This window comes from Astatotilapia calliptera, chromosome 3, assembly GCF_964374335.1.
Source record: "Astatotilapia calliptera chromosome 3, fAstCal68.1, whole genome shotgun sequence".
NCBI lineage: Eukaryota > Metazoa > Chordata > Actinopteri > Cichliformes > Cichlidae > Astatotilapia > Astatotilapia calliptera.
This window is the reverse complement of record NC_137424.1, coordinates 71,609,148-71,627,006: the sequence shown is the minus strand read 5'-3', so window position 1 is coordinate 71,627,006 and position 17,859 is coordinate 71,609,148. Positions and strand designations below refer to the sequence as shown.

Genomic DNA, 17,859 nt, shown 5'->3' with positions numbered 1-17,859 from the left:
GAATGAACCGCTTGATTGTTCGATGATCACGCTTCAGAAGCTCTGCAATTTTGAGACTGCTGCATCCCTCTGCAAGATATCTCACTGTTTTTGACTTTTCTGAGCCTGTCAAGTCCTTCTTTTGACCCAGTTTGCCAAAGACAAGGACATTGCCTAATAATTATGCACACCTGATATAGGGTGTTGATGTCATTAGACCACACCCCTTCTCATTACAGAGATGCACATCACCTAATATGCTTAATTGGTAGTAGGCTTTCGAGCCTATACAGCTTGGAGTAAGACAACATGCATGAAGAGGATGATGTGGAGAAAATACTCATTTGCCTAAATTCTGCACTCCCTGTATAGCTTTAGAAAAATTTGCATAAGAAGCACTTGCAGCAACAAAAACATAATATTCCAAACTTGCAGCAACAAAAACATAATATTCCAGAAACACGCTTTGCCGATGTTCATAACACTTCTTACGTTGGCATATACATCAGTGCAAATTATTGCATGTCCGCCATTACCTGCCCGAAACCGGAAGTGACGTCATTTTTGTGGGCCTTATAAGCCTATGTTGATGTTCATAAAAGTCATGTGCATATTACTATTGTACAACACTTTGGTCTACCAGGTGTGTTTTTAAAGTGCTATATAAATAAATGATGATGATGATGATGATGATGATGATGATGATGATGATGATGATGATGTTTGACTTCATGCTTTTCCGTATTGTTTCTGGGATCCTTAGAACTGAAATTACACTGTTGGAAATATTATAATGCATCAAAATAAACTATTTATTTTCATTTTTCCTGTAGTATATAAAAGGACTGTTACAGATGAACTTGGATACTAGGATATGTATCCTGTGTCACTAAAAATACATTTTATTTTAGTTTTATACATTGATTAATGACCTGTGACCATGGGTCATTGTAGCATCACAGGGAAGGTTGAAGCCGTCCACTGCACCTGTATGGCCGGAGTTGCGGAGACCTGCAGCCATGTCGCTGCTCTTCTGTTTAATGTAGAAGCAACAGTGCGGATCTGTGGCACAAGGACTGTTACAGATGAACTTGGATACTGGGTTTTGCTGGGTAATATGATCAAGATACAATCAGAGGTTGGCCATAAGATGGACTTTTCCTCTTCAGCTGCCCAAAAAAGGCTCTTGATCAAAACATAAACAGACCATCCGTATGGAAAGGTAAAACTAGCCGTCCTCAAAAAAAGTAAAATCCTACCTGCTACTGTGGAAGAGTTGTCACCGCCATAGGGCTTTGGAGCGTGATGTCACGGGGGTGGGCGTGGAAAGGATTTTGGCCTGATGCGCCATTTTCCGGGTCCAAACAAAGCGCAAGCGAAAAAGGAGCGAAGGCACACACAACAGCCATGGTTCGTACTTGCTGTGTTGCCGGCTGTGGAATAAGCTTAAAAAGGGTTTGTCTTTTTTATTCTTTCCCAACCTGGAAGCATCATGAGGGAGCTTATATGGCGGACCTTACAAAACGAAGGCGTCTAGCCTGGATAGCAGCCATGAGACGGCTTGATATCCAGTTTGCTCTCCAGATATCTGTTGGTGTGCTCCAGACATTTTTACTCCGGCAAGTTCTGTATGTTCATAACACTCTTTATAGCTTAATAATATTATCGTTGGGGTTCTTGGAGGTTATAGAAATTGCAAATGTAACCCATATCAACTACTCCCTGTCACATGACCCATGTCAGCTGATTTGAGGCCCCTCTTCTGATTGGCTCCTTCCACGTCGCGGCAACTCTGAAAACCGGCTGTGAAGGGATACTTCCGGGTTCGACTCCTGCTGTGGCTGTGAGCTTATGGCATTTAGAACGGCGTTGGAAAACAAAGCGTTTTCTCCTCAATTCATCTGTAACCTCATTTCACCTCAGCGGTAAATGTCCTTAATATCTTTCAACCTTTGGTTGTCAGTAACCAGCCGATCGTTTTCGCGATTAAAAAATGACTTTGTGCGGCAGTGTTCCCACCGCGAGCAGAACTCCGGTTCAAAAAGCACTGTTTTTGAACACTTTTATTTACTTAAGCATTTTTATGGGCTTACTTTGAAACAAAGTGCGATTGAATGATTATTGTTATGTGTTGCCTTGAATTCGGCTATGCTGTCTGTTAGACAGTTGTTTTTCTTTATTGTTGTTTTTGTATTGTTTGTAGCGAACGCTACTGGAATGTATAGATTAAGCTACGTAGCCAAGATGATTAATAATTTAACTGTTGTACATTGATTGATGATGATTTATGATTTGCATTATTACATAGACTTGCAGAAAAATATATTTGTTTTCCGGTAAACTGAATCGAACTTGATGTGCTAATGGACATTTTTCTGACCTACAGGTCAGGTTTTTTTTCCCCTTTGAATTGATCTTCTTCATATTGAAGTGGCGAGCCGGTAGGAACATTCTTTGTTTTCCCCCACTTAGCCGTCTTTGGATTATGGACATATTTCCCCATTGTATGCAGCTGGACCCTAAGGAGGAATACCTTAAAAGTGAACTTTAAAAAGAAAAGGACCAAAAAAAGGACTCTTAGCAAAAGGACTCTTGCACAGAAAAAAATCCCAGCATTGATTTATTATTTAATTGTGGACATTTACGTTGTGTGTTGTATTAATTATTTTGTTCCCTTTCCCCTATTTATTCAATATATTTTTGGTACAAGACATTGCAGTCTTTGGTCTCATCATTCACACCATCTAGGCTCCATAAAGAAGTATTTCTTCTGCGCATCAGTCAGTAAATTCATCCATTGACATAAACTAGTCCTTAAATAACTTTGCGTTACACAAACAAACATAGAATTGAGTGACTGTGGAGACATACGTGCTATGTAACGATTTGCTAACTCTTTCGCACAACTGTAGGGAAGCCTGCCTATGAAATGAATCAAACAAATCCAGACTGGTTACCAACGTTAAACATAGGGCACTCCGAAATCCGAACGTGAGGGTTAGGGTCAGGGTTGACAAGATACGTGAAGATATCGGGGCAGGACAGTGGTGGTAAGTACTCTGGGTCTTTACTCCACTGCCGTATTTCATTCGGAAGCAGACATCTGAAACACCCGGGGCTTAGCCCTAAAGGGTAGTATGGATGTGGGATTCTTTTTTTCTTCTTCTTTTTTTTGGGGGGGGGGGGGGGGGGGGAGGGTAGACATTACTGAAAGATTAATTGGAGCATAACTGAGCCACTGTGTGAGAGCTGAGCAGCAAAAGGAAATTAAGTGAGGGTAGAAATGACTGAAAGATTAATAGGCTTTATTATGAATTTTGTTCAAAAAGGAATGAATTCATATAGGAAAAAATATATATCACATATGCAGGACACCTTAAACTAGTATTTTAATTAAGCAGCAAGGCAGAACAAAGTTGGGGCTGCATCAAGACACGAGGACTAAACCCCAATTCAACCAGACCCAGAACTGATCCGGAATTAAAACAGGACTACAACAGTTCAAAATCAGGACTACTTAGGACTTAACCAAGACAGAACCAGAATCAGAACTAGATGATAGTAGCACTAAAAATCATCATAGACCCGCACTACACTTATTTTTTTAATTCTACCAAAAGTACACTATTTACATTCAGAAAAGTTTATATAATTATTTAACCTTCATAAGCCTGCATAACTTAATAAATATATAACTTGAAAAATAACAAACCTGAAAAGAAACACTAGGTACGAGATACACAAGTACCTATGATACAGATTTTGGTAAACAACCATTTGACTAACATGTGTTTCTCACCTGCTCTTGTTCCCTTACTGTTCTGTCCTCATTCTCCTCTCTCTCCCTCTCTCTCCCTCTTTGTGCTGACAATCATCAAATATACAGTTGAAACCAGATATTTACATACTCTTCAGATCAAAACAGATACACTTTTTTAATTGTAAAATCAAATCAGACTACCGTAATTGTCGGGCTATAAGCCGCTACTTTTTGCACAAGCTTTGAACCCTGCGGCTTTTAGTCAGGTGCGGCTTTTCTATGGATTGTCCATGATTTTTATCATATCGTAAGACAATTTGTTTTGTTTGTTCCGCTGTTGTACGGCACTACGTTGCCTGGCGGAAGGGCATGTGACTCCGCCACGGCCCTTCTGAGGGTGTTCGACTCCGACACTGACAACAAGGATTTCTTTGGTTTTGAAAGTGACAACGAAGGAAAGAAGCTGAGAGTGGATGACGTAGCAATCCTGAGCCTGTTCGTATCCGACACTGGAGAAGAGGAATTTGGTGGTTTTAGTGCGCAGGAAGATGAGAAAGATGGTGGTGAATGACTGACTTTTCTTCTTGTTAAAGCCGTGTCACTGCACCTGAGCCTAAAAGGTAGTCTGAATCTATTTTTCTGGTGTGCTGTAGGTTATTGTTATGTACTACATTTGTTACTCATTCATGAAGCACAGTACATGTTTCGTACTTGTAATTACCGCTACTTGTACATATACCTAAAAAGTTATGCAAATATGTACCCATAACTTGTTTTTCAAAATATTAATAAAAGGGGTGTTTCTCCAAACAGCCATCTCTTTCCTGACAATTCGCTTTGTGCATATTCTCTTACATATGATAAGTCAACATTGAAACACCTGCGGCTTTTGGTCAGGTGCGGCTAATGTATGTACAAAACAGGATTTTCTCCTGATTTTAGCTTGTGCGGCTAATATTCAGGTGCGCTTTTATAGTCCGGGAAATACAGTAAATGTTTATTTTTTTAGATTGATAAATATAAAAAACATATTTGTTAACTTTAAGAGTAAATAGAGAAACTATCTGTATTTCTTAATTTTAAATGGCACCAAATTGTATTCAAAATTGAGCCACACTTATGGAGCTCCACAATCCTTTTCCTGGTGTTTTGGTTGATATCTCTTAATTTTCCCATTTCAAAGAAACAGGCTCTGTGTTTTGTCTTATATGCATCCACAGCTGTCCCACCAATTTACTCACATGGACTCTACTAACCTATCAGAAGCTTCTTCAGCGCAGAATGGAATCGTCTGGAGTTTTCTTATTAATTAACAATAAACTTAGTGTATATGTACTCCTAAATTTGATGAAAGTGATTAAAATAGACAGCCCTGTCTCTCTTTATTCTGACATTTAACTAAGTCAAAAGATATTTCAATATTTATTTATCTAAAACAAAACAACTTTACTCTAAATTGATGTTGTACAGTAAAAAAATGTTCTTGTGTTTTCCATAAAGTGTATGTAAATATCTGGTTTCAACTGTGAATATACTGCTGTGTATTGAAAGTCCTCTTGTTTTGCATAGATATACTGAACAACATACAAAGCATAATATATAAAATAACATCTACCTGAGTTTTTTCTTTGAAAGAAGCTCCTTATGTCCATTCTTGTATATCAGTGCATTACTGAAACAGATTTATTTAACCGTGGAGGGAAACAACTGAAAATATGAAATAAACACACATAAGCTAAGACTCTCTAAAGAAACAGCATTGTTGTTGTTCAGCTTTTCATTTCGCCATTTGTTGATTAACTTGAAGAGCAAGTAACGTAATATTGGTCAAGTGATCAGTTTCATATCAATGAAACTCATATCAATCTTTCGTGATACACCGTCATATTTACATTTTTTGTACAGTATGAATGATTTACTTTGGTACCTGGTCAATCTTCAGTTCTCCTCTGTCTGCCTAGCTCCGTTTCTCCAACAGCGCACTTGCAGTAGTGATGTGTCGGTCGCGAACGAAATGGCTCTTAGAGCCGGCTCTTTGGAGTGAACGACGCGAGCCGGCTCCTTATTGGGAACCGGGTTTTTTTCTCTCTCTCTCTCTTGCACTTTTTTTCCGGAGCCGGAGGGAAACAGCCAGGGACATCAACGTCACATTAGAAAGGTATAGTAATCATCCAAAACTATATTCAGTTGCGGATGATAAAGGATTCAGAAAGTTTATTCATGCAGGCCCAAATGGCAGAGAATGTGCATGTTCTTTTTGTTTTCATATTTTAATTTATATTTAATTGTGTTGTGGTTTGCAGTGTTTTGTGTTCTTTCACTTTAAATTTGTTTAAAAGGAAAAAAGCTGAAAATTTAAATAGTTAAAAGTTGAAATGTAAATAGTTGGTTTTTGTATTATATTATTTATTTATTACATTTTGTGTGGAGTGAATAAATAAAAGTATATTTACAGTGGCCCCTAGAGACAAAGCACGTAAAAACTCCAAAACACGTACAAAACACAACAGAAGTGCTCCAGGATGCTCGGGCGCAGTGTTGAGCTTTTGTTACCTAGTGGCCACACAAGCCAGCAAGTACCAACGACCGGATTTGGTGTGTGGTAGTAACAGGTAAATGAACTTTTTTTTTTTATTATTTGAATATATATGAGTGCTTGTGTATAAATACACAAACAATACACACATGCTTTCAATTGTGTAATGTAAGTGATCTAGGTAGCGGTTTTGAAAGTTCAGTTAAGGCTAGAAATGTGTTTTGGAGTTTGTACATGTTTTGTCTCTAGGGGCCACCGCATATATTTATATATAAACATATATAAATAAAACCACTTCTTTTTTTACATTAGTAATTCCTTTTGTGCATAATTTTATATTATTGTTAATAATAAATTAATTAAAGCAACAAAACAACCTGAAGAGCCGGTTCGGAGCCGACAGAGCCGGCTCTTTTTAGTGAGCCGAGCTGAAAGAGCCGGAAATCCCATCACATCGTCACTGCGGGGCGATCGTGGCTCAAGAGTTGGGAGTTCGCCTTGTAATCGGAAGGTTGCCGGTTCGAGCCCCGGCTTGGAAAGTCTCGGTCATTGTGTCCTTGGGCAAGACACTTTACCCGTTGCCTACTGGTGGTGGTCAGAGGGCCCGGTGGCGCCAGTATCGGCAGCCTCGCCTCTGTCAGTGCGCCCCAGGGTGGCTGTGGCTACAATGTAGCTGCCATCACCAGTGTGTGAATGTGTGTGTGAATGGGTGGATGACTGGATATGTAAAGCGCTTTGGGGGACTAGTAAAGCGCTATATAAATACAGGCCAACAATCATGTTTTTGCGGTCCCACTTGCAGATACTCAAAAATTCAAACAAAGCTCATAAAAAAATAAACAGATGAATAAAAACAGTTTCTCTAAATACAGGCCATTTACCATTCACTAACTCGCAGGCAGTAGCTGCCCCGTCCTGCTTAGTGCCTGAGCTCAGATCATACCAATATTAGGGGGGATTTACGCACAGTCGTAAACACATACACATACAAATCCTGATTTACAAGTACAAAATATTTATGATCACATTTTGAGCCCATACTTGAGCTTTGCCAGAAAGGCCAGGCGTCAGGCCAAAATCCTTTCCACGCCCACGCCCACGCCCACCCTTGTGACATCACGCTCCAAAGCCTCCTTCTCAGCAAGCTTCCACTACTCTCACCCTGGAGTTGCGCTCCCCCAGGCTTGTACCTGTGGCTTCATGTCCTGGGGTGGGGGTTGGTTGTTCTCCTGCCCTGCACCCCATCCTTTTGTTCATATTCCAAGACTATTTTTCTTTATGTATTCTTTCCCCCCAGCAACCGCCATATTATGATGTTGCAAGCAATCACAAACTCTACAGTCTGTCTAACTCCAATGTCTACCAAGCAATCTATTATTCTCAACAGAGCTAAACTCAGCATAAACTGAACCCACATTAAAGTTAGCTCGATGCTTACCTTTAGACGAGCCCACAAACCGAGAGAAACTCCGTGATGAAGCTGGAACACTTTCCAAAAACAGGAAACAGATCAGGGAGCAGAGACCCACGTTGTTCCTGTAAGTTTACTACTTTACTCCCGTTTCATGAAAAAGCAGCTCTCTCTGCTCGACTCCTCTCCTACACACACACTTTGCTCCGCCCCCTTTACCCGGCTCCGCTGTGATTTGTTGCTGTGCGGTCACGTGACTCAGCTGCACAACGTAACCCAGTGGAGTGTTATTTCAAAAGTAGCGCCAATCTCCTTTTCCTAAACTCTTTTCCTTGGCCTCGATGAAAACGTCATCGTGGGGAGGACAACTGCTGAGAAGTCAGGGAAAGAGAGGAGCGGTGCTGAGAATTGGAACAGCCTTACGCTCGTCTCTCTGTAACAACGTGACACCGGATGTCCGCCTGTTGAAACTACATTGTGCAGAAGATGGACTACAAAACAAACATCTTACTTCGTCACAATGTGTTCTAACCCTGTTGTTTTATGGAGGTTATATAAACAGGAACAGCCTGTTAAAAATATTGCTTCATTATTGAGTTTGAATTTTAAAGAAGAACAAACAGTTAGGGTCAGATTTACTAACATCTGCAGCAGGTCAAACACGTCTTTTGATGTTAAAGAGCTGCTAGGTTTACTGAAGAGACTGTCTTAAAACTCTCCAGTCAGTCCTCAAGCTGTGTTTTGAGGTGAGCCCCACTTATTTTTACTTATTTATAGCACAGCAAAGAGTCAGCTGTTCACAGATGCTCTCCAGCTGATTTTTACTGAACTGAAGTGGCTTCTTCATAGAGAGATTAAAGCACACTGTTAGTAGATCATCCTGTAATTGTGACATCACAATAATTTGCCTCACTTTACAAATCTGTAACTTCTATAACATATAAAATTAAATATATAATACAATAAGTACTTTGTGAAGGACTTTGCTGACATCTTGGCTGAATACATGCCAAAATATGATTGTGTTCCTATTGTTGGGGGCTTTGATATTCATGTGTGTTGTCCTGATATGCCCATTGCAAAGGGCTTTTAAGGCCTTACTGATTCTTTTAATGTGGTGCAATGTGTGACCTGTCCCACACATGAATGTGGACACACACTTGATCTTGTTTTATCTCATGTTTTGTTTTGGTTTTTTTTGTTTTGTTTTTAATGTAGAGATTTGTGATGCTGTGTTTTCTGACCACAGTCCTGTGATGGTTGAAGTTCCTCTTGCCTGTACCTCAGTTAAACCTCACGCTGCTGCTCGGCGCTGTCGAGTTTTTAACTCCTCCCTTGCTGAGCAGTTTTCATCAGTTTTAACCAGAACTGCAAAATCCCAGATTTTTAATGCAGCCAGAACTGAGCTCATGATTTTATTCCACCTGCCAGACTGCTTTGGACTGCTTTGCACATGGCTTAATTAAAATCCAGCCATTCTAAAACTAAATCTGAGCCCTGGCTGAACGACACGACCCGAGCTGTAAGACACGAGTGCCGTCGAGCTGAGCACATATTCAGATGTAGCCCCCAAAATTTTTACATACTGTAGTCAAACACCTGTTTAAAAAAAACCTGTTCTTGATCTTACGATTCTTGCAAATTACAGGCCTTTCTTCTAACTACCTTTTCTTTCCAAAATTCTTGAAAAGAGAGTTGACAGTCAATGAATGACCTTCCTGAAAAAGCAAAATGTTTTACACGTTTTCAAATTTGGTTTTAAACCCTTTCATAGGCAGCACGGTGGCACGGTGGTTAGCACTGTTGCCGCACAGCAAGAAGGTCCTGAGTTCAATTCCACCATCAGGCCGGGGTCTTTCTGTGTGGAGTTTGCATGTTCTCCCCGTGTTTGCGTGGGTTCCCTCCGGGTACTCTGGCTTCCTCCCACCGTCCAAAGACATGCAGCTTGTGGGGATAAGTTAATTGGAAAATCTAAATTGCCACTAGGTGTGAATGTGCGAGTGAATGTGAGTGTGAATGGTTGTCTGTCCTTGTGTGTTGGCCCTGCGACAGACTGGCGACCTGTCCAGGGTGTACCCCGCCTCTCGCCCTGTGACAGCTGGGATAGGCTCCAGCGTCCCCGCGACCCTGAAAAGGATAAGCGAATGGATGGATGGACCCTTTCATAGCACTGAATCAGCCATTTTAAAAGTTTTTAATGACATATTTTTAGCCACTGATGCTGGGGACTGTGTTGTTCTTGTACTTTTAGATTTGACAGTTGCATTTGATACTGTGGATCATGCATTTTACTCTGTCATTTGGAGCACTGGGTGGGCACTTGAGTGGTTCAGGTCCTACTTGGCGGGGCAAACATTTTGTGTCAGTCTCTGTGACCATGTGTCGTCCTCCGCTCCTCTCTTGTGTGGTGTCCCACAGAGCTCAGTTCTAGGCCCCTTCCTCTTTTCTTTGTATCTGCTCTCTCTTGGATCTATACTGAGAAAACACAGCATTGCATTTCACTTCTATGCTGATGACTGTCAGATATATGTCCCTCTACATAAAAAAGGCACATATTCCATACAACCATTACTTCAGTGTCTTGATGACATTAAGGCTTGGATGTCTCTTAACTTTTTAAAATTCAATGATAAAAAGACTGAGGTGATGATTTTTGGTGGCCCCACTGAGATGCCAAATGTATATTTAGATTCCTTGGCTCGGTATGTTAAGCCAACTGTCACAAACCTGCTGGTCAAAGTGGACTGTAATGAGAAAAGATGACATTATATGCCACTGTAAATGCACTGCTGAATTGTTACCTCTCCCCACTGCCTTCAGTGGCAGGCAGCAGGAAATTTTAAGTTACAAATCAATATTGTCTGCATGGACAGATATTCCACATTCCATATATCATCATTCAGGTCCTGCATCAATACATTTCCATATTTTTATATCTATAAAAAAAGCTGACACTTGCTAGACTCTATCAAAGGTGTGAGCATCACAGCAGATGCCTTTGTGTCGAAGTAGCTAGAATAGAATAGAATAGAATAGAATAGAATAGAATAGAATAGAAAACTTTATTTGTCAATTTCTTCAAATGTACTTGCCATACAAAGGAATTGAAATTACGTTTCACTCTGTCCCATGCGTAGACATTGACAACAATAAAGTGCAGATGCACAACAGCTGAGGATAAAACACAGAAAAACACGAAGTTGATTTTCCTGGCCTGGGATTTTATAAAAATATTCAGCAGTACATCGAAAACGAAAGAAAACCATTAATCAACATATGAACCTTAGCTGATGCTGCTGAAGTGAAGCAGAGCAAAGTTACAGAGGTTTTATTAGAGACACGGCTAAGCGTTTTGAAATTTCGCATAATTTTAAAAAGTTTGAATTTTTTCAGTAGCCTATTGAACAGCAGAAATGAGACTTTCTTTTCAGAATTAGGTAAAAGGGAAAAAACAGTGGCCGACAGCGCTGTAAACAACGGTAGACTTGTGCGTAATAAACAAGCGAATAATGCAGAAAACTGATTTTTTTGACGGGAAACTGTTCTTGAAGTACACATAGACAGAAAGACAGAGAGAGAGGGAGAGAGCTGTGCATGAAGTGTGATTTTATTGTTGTGGAAGTAAAACAGCAAAAGTTCATGACGATGTTTATGTGAAGGGTTGGATCTTCTTTAGCTGCTGGTTTAGTCAATATTGTTTGGAGAGAGACAAAACCTGCAGCTTCAGAATCTAGTGGAAAAAGGGCGTGAACTCAAAGCACGGATCAGCGAGCTGTCGGCTTTCAGCCCCGACCGTGTCCGTGCTGTCGTGAGAGAAAGGCGACATCTCGCTGATTCTGATCCGTCGGTGGATCCACGCTTTGTGTTTACGTCTTTGTGCAGAATCGTGTTCCTGCTCTCATTTACTATTTCAGCTGTTTGGTTGTTGTTATTTGTTGAAATTTTCTGAGGTTTAACCTGAAATTCTGGCATTTTGGTCAAAATAAATTTGTATTAAAAAATCATTTCAGGATTTTAATGAATCGATATTACATTATCCAAGCTAGAACCGATTTTAATCGATAAATCGATAATTAAAAACCCACCCCTATACATAACTTTGTGGACATGTAGCCAACAGTAATGTTATAACGTTCTTTGCAGATATATAAGTGATCTAAAATTTAATACTTGCTTTTAAAAGTTTATTCTTTGGCCACCACGCTTCAGCCATCTGCTGGGGTTTTTTCTTTTTTGAAAAAAATAGCAACAGCCACCACTGCGCTATGAATTCTGGCCTATGTTGGGACATAATCAGCCTTCAAATGGGGCCTCGAGGGATGCAGACGAAGTATAGATAGATAATATAAGTGTAGATACTTACATGAAAACAAACATAATAACTTGATACTGTCACTGGGTTTAAACTAAAGGAGTGTTCACAAGAAATCATCAGTATCAAACTGTGACAATAAAAAAATGTTCATTAAAGCAATCAAGAATGAGTTTGATGTGAATCTTTGGTAATGCATGGGGGAAGCTCTGTGCCAATTTTATCAACAGCTACGGATTTTATCCTTTTCTGGATGCAATACCTTGGCCTCCAGTAACACTATATGGAATCTTAGAGTCATTTTGACCAGGATTTCTCCTTTAATGGAAATATTAAGCAACTATTTATGACTGCTTTCTTTCATTGCTGCAATATCTTGAAAATCAGAAATATCCTGTCCCAGAGTGATGCTGAAAAACTCGTTCATGCATTTATTTCTTCTTGTCGGGAATATTGTAATTCATTATTATCAGGATGTTCTTTTTTGCGTTGGGACACAGGCAGGATGCGATGGCTGCTGTTTTATCCATGTGTGGATGCACATACCCAGCTCCCAAATTGTACCCAAATACTGTACGTCCCTCCATCCAACCACACACTTTAGGGACTGTGACCACCCACTGCACATGCTCCACCGTGATATCACTATGAATGACAACATCATCCAGGTAGCAAACAGCATATGCAGTGTGAGGACGCAGCTATCGCTACAGCAGGTGCTGAAAAATGCCCGAGTCTTCAAACAAACCTAACAGAAGTGTGATGAATGGTACGAACCCTGCACTCACTTCTTAATTACCTGGAAGCACCTTAAAGACAACCGGCCCCTCTCAACTGCGACAAATCATCTGGAGAAAAGGTAAGCATAGGAGACCAAACACTGAGGAACAAATCCTCGTTTCATCCTATGATAACAGCATTTTCACCATTTCAGCCAATTCCTTTTGCACAATTTGTCTCTTGTGCTTAGGCAACCTGTAGGGCCATGAACGCACTTTCCAGGCTGCGTTTCAAATTGGTGCTGCATGAGAGTCTTGCAGATGATCGGGGGATGACCACATCTGCAAACTACTGTTGCAATGCAGGAACATCTGCTTTATTGGAACGTGTGAGATGCTAATCACAATGCATCTTAAACACACTCATGTTAAAACTTCATGCCCACATCTTGTTTTTAAGAAAAATTAATCATCTTTTCCTTGAAGATCATTTCAGAGTTTTTAATGAGCTGCAGGAACCGTGCCGAGAGCAGCCAAGTCTCCTCCTCTGATAAACCTCCACATGTACCACTAAAAACATTTAAATTAGTTTGAATCGGAAATCATGGCTCAAACTACTTGCTGTGAGACCATTTCTTTATTTTTCACACCAAACTGTTTAATAAACTTTACACAGAGTTCATCAAGTATAACTGATGCTTTAACAGTATCAGGATTTCATAATGCAAACTTCAAATCAAAAGGAAAACAGCTGCAGAACATGTGGATCAAAATGAATTCATTAAAAAAAACAACGTGGACTTCAAGGATACAGTAAATACACTAAAGTGAAAGGAGGAGCCAAAAATAGATGTTTAATAGGATTTGAATTAACTAAAAGTAGTCACCTGTAATCTTTAAAATGGTTCTGATGTGTGCTGCTGTTTTTAACTTTTAACAGTTCTTTGCTGCCACTGTGAATATTGTGTTCTTTCCCTAATTAAATAAAGGTTACACAGCATCACTGCTCCATCTTCTGGAAAAAAAAAGGTATTACATGGAAATACAGCCCACATCAAGAGTTTAAATATGAATGAAGAATTGAAATTTAACTGAGGTGAAACATGCAATGAATACATAAAAAATAAGTTAATTTTGGAAAACTAAAAAAGTTCAAATAAAAGAAATGATTTACATATCCATATTTGATTTTTGATAGAATACCAGTTTTGTTAAAAAAAAAGAAAGAAAAGACATTCCTATAACTTTAATAGTACAACTACTAAACACTACTGTGTCCTAAGGGAACAAAGGTTAAAATGTAACAGGGATAACATTTTAGAGAATTAAAATCCCTCAAAGGAAAAATAATAAACTTGATATGCATATCTATACATGCAGCTTCCTAAATGTAACATTCAGGATTATTCACTGCAGGGGCCCGTTCTTCGTACCTCGCTAAGTAAGTTAGCTGGATTTGATTGTTGACGATTTCGCGTGATCCTGGATCGTTCGGTTCCCCGAAGCTCATCCGGGACTTGCTGTCATAGCAACAGAGCCGTAAGCGTAAACCTGCTGGGGAGCAGGTTTACTTTATGTAAACAGGATTAGATCGCGGCCACGCAGGTATGTCCGCTTCATTTATACGAAAGCAACAGCGATATTTTTCCACTGTTTCACCATAAATAAATATTATCAATGTAACTAAAGATAATGCAGCACTTGATCCTTGTATTGATGTCACACAGATACATACAGGTCATTTCCTAAAAAAGGGAAATGTACTATTAACATTCTATTACATGTATGTGATTATTACAGATGTAATTCATATTTCAGAGTAGTAATTGTAAATTACTTTGTGTAATCAAGATGAGAGACCACGGCTATAAAAGCGAAGGTGGATTTGGGAAGCCTGTCGCAGCCATGTCCTGTCCGTTTACGCGAGCAACCCATTGCGGAAGGTGCAAGATTGATAAGGAGAGTCCTCAGAATTCAGCGTATATTGCGGGATAGACAGGATCCTTTAGCTCAGCGCGACAGTGTGCTCATTGAGAGATATCGATTTTCCCGTGAGGGTATTATTTACTTAACCAACTTGTTGACGAGGGGGTGCAGGACCACCACCTGTCTTTTTTTTGCTCTGCCCTTTTCTTGGTTGCTGTTATAAACAAACAAACAGATTATTTCAGGGTCTCTTTCCAAGAGACTAAAAGCAATATAAGTGATAAATATTACCATTCTGTAGAATATTCTTATATTTCACTTTTACTTGTTCCCATGTTCTAGTGGGTCCTGTTGTGGCTCTAATGTGAAAGAGGATATAATATAACATAATATAATATAATGTAATCTAATATTGGATAATATAGTGTAATATAATAAATCTACCCTACCGCCTACTGGTGTTGGCCAGATGGCGCGATATGGCAGCCTGGCTTCTGTCAGTCTGTCCCAGGGCAGCTGTGGCTACAACTGATTAAACTCTGAAACTCCTGAAATCCCTCACTCAAGAGTTCTTGCTCTGCTGCCGAAAAATACCGTGCGTGCTCCTTTGACATTTTCGCCGACCAATCAGAGGGTTGCCGATCAAGGTTTCTACTATCGATGCGTAGCCCCTTTTACGACACCCAGTGATCTCACATCATTTCATCCAGCTGTACTAATCGTCAACAGCAGGTGTGTTCGGAGAACCGGATTAGCGAGCTCACGGTTAGAGCGATGATTTGGTCTTGGATGTGTCATTTGATCTTGGATGTAGTAAGCGACGTACGAAGAACGGACCCCAGGTCCAGAAATCAGAGCTACCTCATCAGATCCAAGTGTGACATCAGCTGACACTCTTTACAGGAGATTCCATCTGAACTCTGTGGAGCCTGATCTCAAGGTTTTTAAGTCTGAGCCTGAAACCAGAAGAGGATCTTTCTCTCTCTTCAGATTCATTGTGATCCAGTGATTTCAGTCCTGCATGATCAGGCTGATGTTTGCACAGAGCAGATAATGAAGTGAAGGTTTTTGCACATTGGTAACAGTGAAACAGTTTATTTACAGCGTGGGATCGTTTGTGTTCGGAGTATGAACTAAGATTCCTGAAACTCTTGTCACACTGGTCACAGCTGAAGTTCACTTCCATGTGTGTACGTTCATGTTTGTTACGATGACCTGATTGTGAGAAGCTTTTTATTCTACTGTATTTAGTATATTATTTTATTCTATTCTGTACAGCTGTGTACTGTATTTATTCTTTTTGTATTCTAATTTTTGCGTCATAACTTTTGCACTGTCCACTTCCTGCTGTGACAAAACAAATTTCCCACATGTGGGACTAATAAAGGTTATCTAATCTTATCTTTTGTCACAGTGTCTGCACTTGTATGGTGTCTCTCCAGTGTGGATTCCCTTATGCTTTTTCATTGAGCTCACGTCCAGTGGTGAAGGATGACCCACACTAGTCACAGATGTGCTTTTTGACCCCACTGTGGAAGAGTTCATGTATTTTTAATGTACTTGGTGTGTGGAAGCCTCTCCCACATTCGTTGCAGTAGTTCATTTGTCTCCAGTGTGGCTGCGTTGATGTGGTTTTAGGTCCAGTTGATGATTGGAAGCTTTTCCACAAAGCTTACAAAGAAACTCTTTCCCACCACCACAGTGACGACAGGGCTGAGAACTGGATCCATCTGTGTTGCTCTGCTTTGTTTATTTTTATCCTGAATGTCGCCTGAAATAAAGAGCATCTCTGCCAACGTCCAATTACATTTTACTGTTTACATTATAACGATCAGCTTACTGAGAGAAAATGAGTCTTCATTTTCCCAAACAGTTCATTCAGTATAACTCCATAAGTTTACTGATCAGACTTGTTCCAAACAGTCAGGTTAAAAATACAGGATAAAAAGGTAAATACATCCTCACAGTAACTGCACTTGTAGAGTTACTTTCTGGTGTGGATCTGTTGGTGTTTATTCAGCTGATGTGGAGATTTAAAAGTCTTCTCACACAGGTCACATTTATAAGGTCTCTCCTCAGTGTGGCTAAACGTGTTGTTGTAACTGTGCATCTGTTGGAAACAGTTTCCCACACTGATCACAGCAGGAAACATCATTTCCAGTGTGAATCCGTAGGTGACTATTTCGGTAGTGTTTGTCGCTGAACCTTTTTCCACAAAAGTTGCAGCTGTACGCCTTAATTCCAGAGTGGGTAACTAGATGCTTCTGTAAGTTTCGACTTTGAGCAAAAGCTTTACCACACAACTCACAGTAGTGTGCTTTAACTACAATGTGGATGAGTTGGTGTCTTTTTATATCTCGACCTTGGGTAAAATCCTTCCCGCAGTCATCACAGCCGTAAGGTTTAACTCCACTGTGGATGAGTTGGTGTGTTTTTAAGTTTCCAGCCTGGGTAAAAGACTTTCCACACATGTCGCAGCTGTAAGGTTTAAATCCACTGTGGATGAGTTGGTGTGTTTTTAAGTTTCCAGCCTGGGTAAAAGACTTTCCACACATGTCGCAGCTGTAAGGTTTAAATCCACTGTGGATGAGTTGGTGTGTTTTTAAGTTTCCAGCCTGGGTAAAAGACTTTCCACACAAGTCGCAGCTGTAAGGTTTAAATCCACTGTGGATGCGTTGGTGTGTTTTTAAGCTTTCAGCGTGGGTAAAAGACTTTCCACACAAGTCACAGCTGTAAGGTTTAAATCCACTGTGGATGAGTTGGTGTCTTTTCAAGTCTCCACCCCGGCTAAAATCCTTCCCACACTCATCACAGCTGTAGGTTTTCTTTCCTTTTCTTCTGTGAGGTTTGTCGGCCTCCTGAGAGCGCTGACTTCTCGCTCCATGTTGGTCCTGCAGTGACAGAGATACAAACAGAGGCAGTGAGTGAAATGCAGTCGTGGAACAAACTGTAACTCCCTCTATTAGCGGAATCAAACATGTCAACAAACACATTGTAGGTGTGTTTCCACCACCTTCTGGTCATAGTATCACATTTCAATGATGTGCTACAATGACAGTTGTAATGAAAAATACATATTGAAGAAATATTGATAAGTGGAGAAAATATTTTACTCATAAAAAATTGAATCAATTTTTGATATTGTTGTTTCAATGTGTGCCGATAAAAATTATGTTTGTATCTTCTTGTAACATCTGAGTTGGTTTTTAAAAACCA

General features: G+C 40.0%; 1 protein-coding gene across 7 annotated transcripts in view; it reads right to left on the bottom strand.

The window, feature by feature from the left end:
- Window positions 1-17,859, bottom strand: part of LOC145425769 (uncharacterized) — a 51,318-nt gene that overhangs the window by 29,390 nt on the left and 4,069 nt on the right. For 3 of the 7 annotated variants that reach the window (XM_080299091.1, XM_080299093.1, XM_080299090.1), the window contains exon 1: window positions 7,714-8,646. The exons of 1 other annotated variant lie outside the window; for it this stretch is intronic. The gene's annotated coding sequence lies outside the window, so the exon portion shown is untranslated. Of the gene's footprint in view, window positions 1-7,713; window positions 8,647-13,339; window positions 17,535-17,859 lie in introns of those variants that run through there. 3 more of the 7 variants (XR_013906510.1, XR_013906511.1, XM_080299089.1) reach the window with 2 other exon arrangements.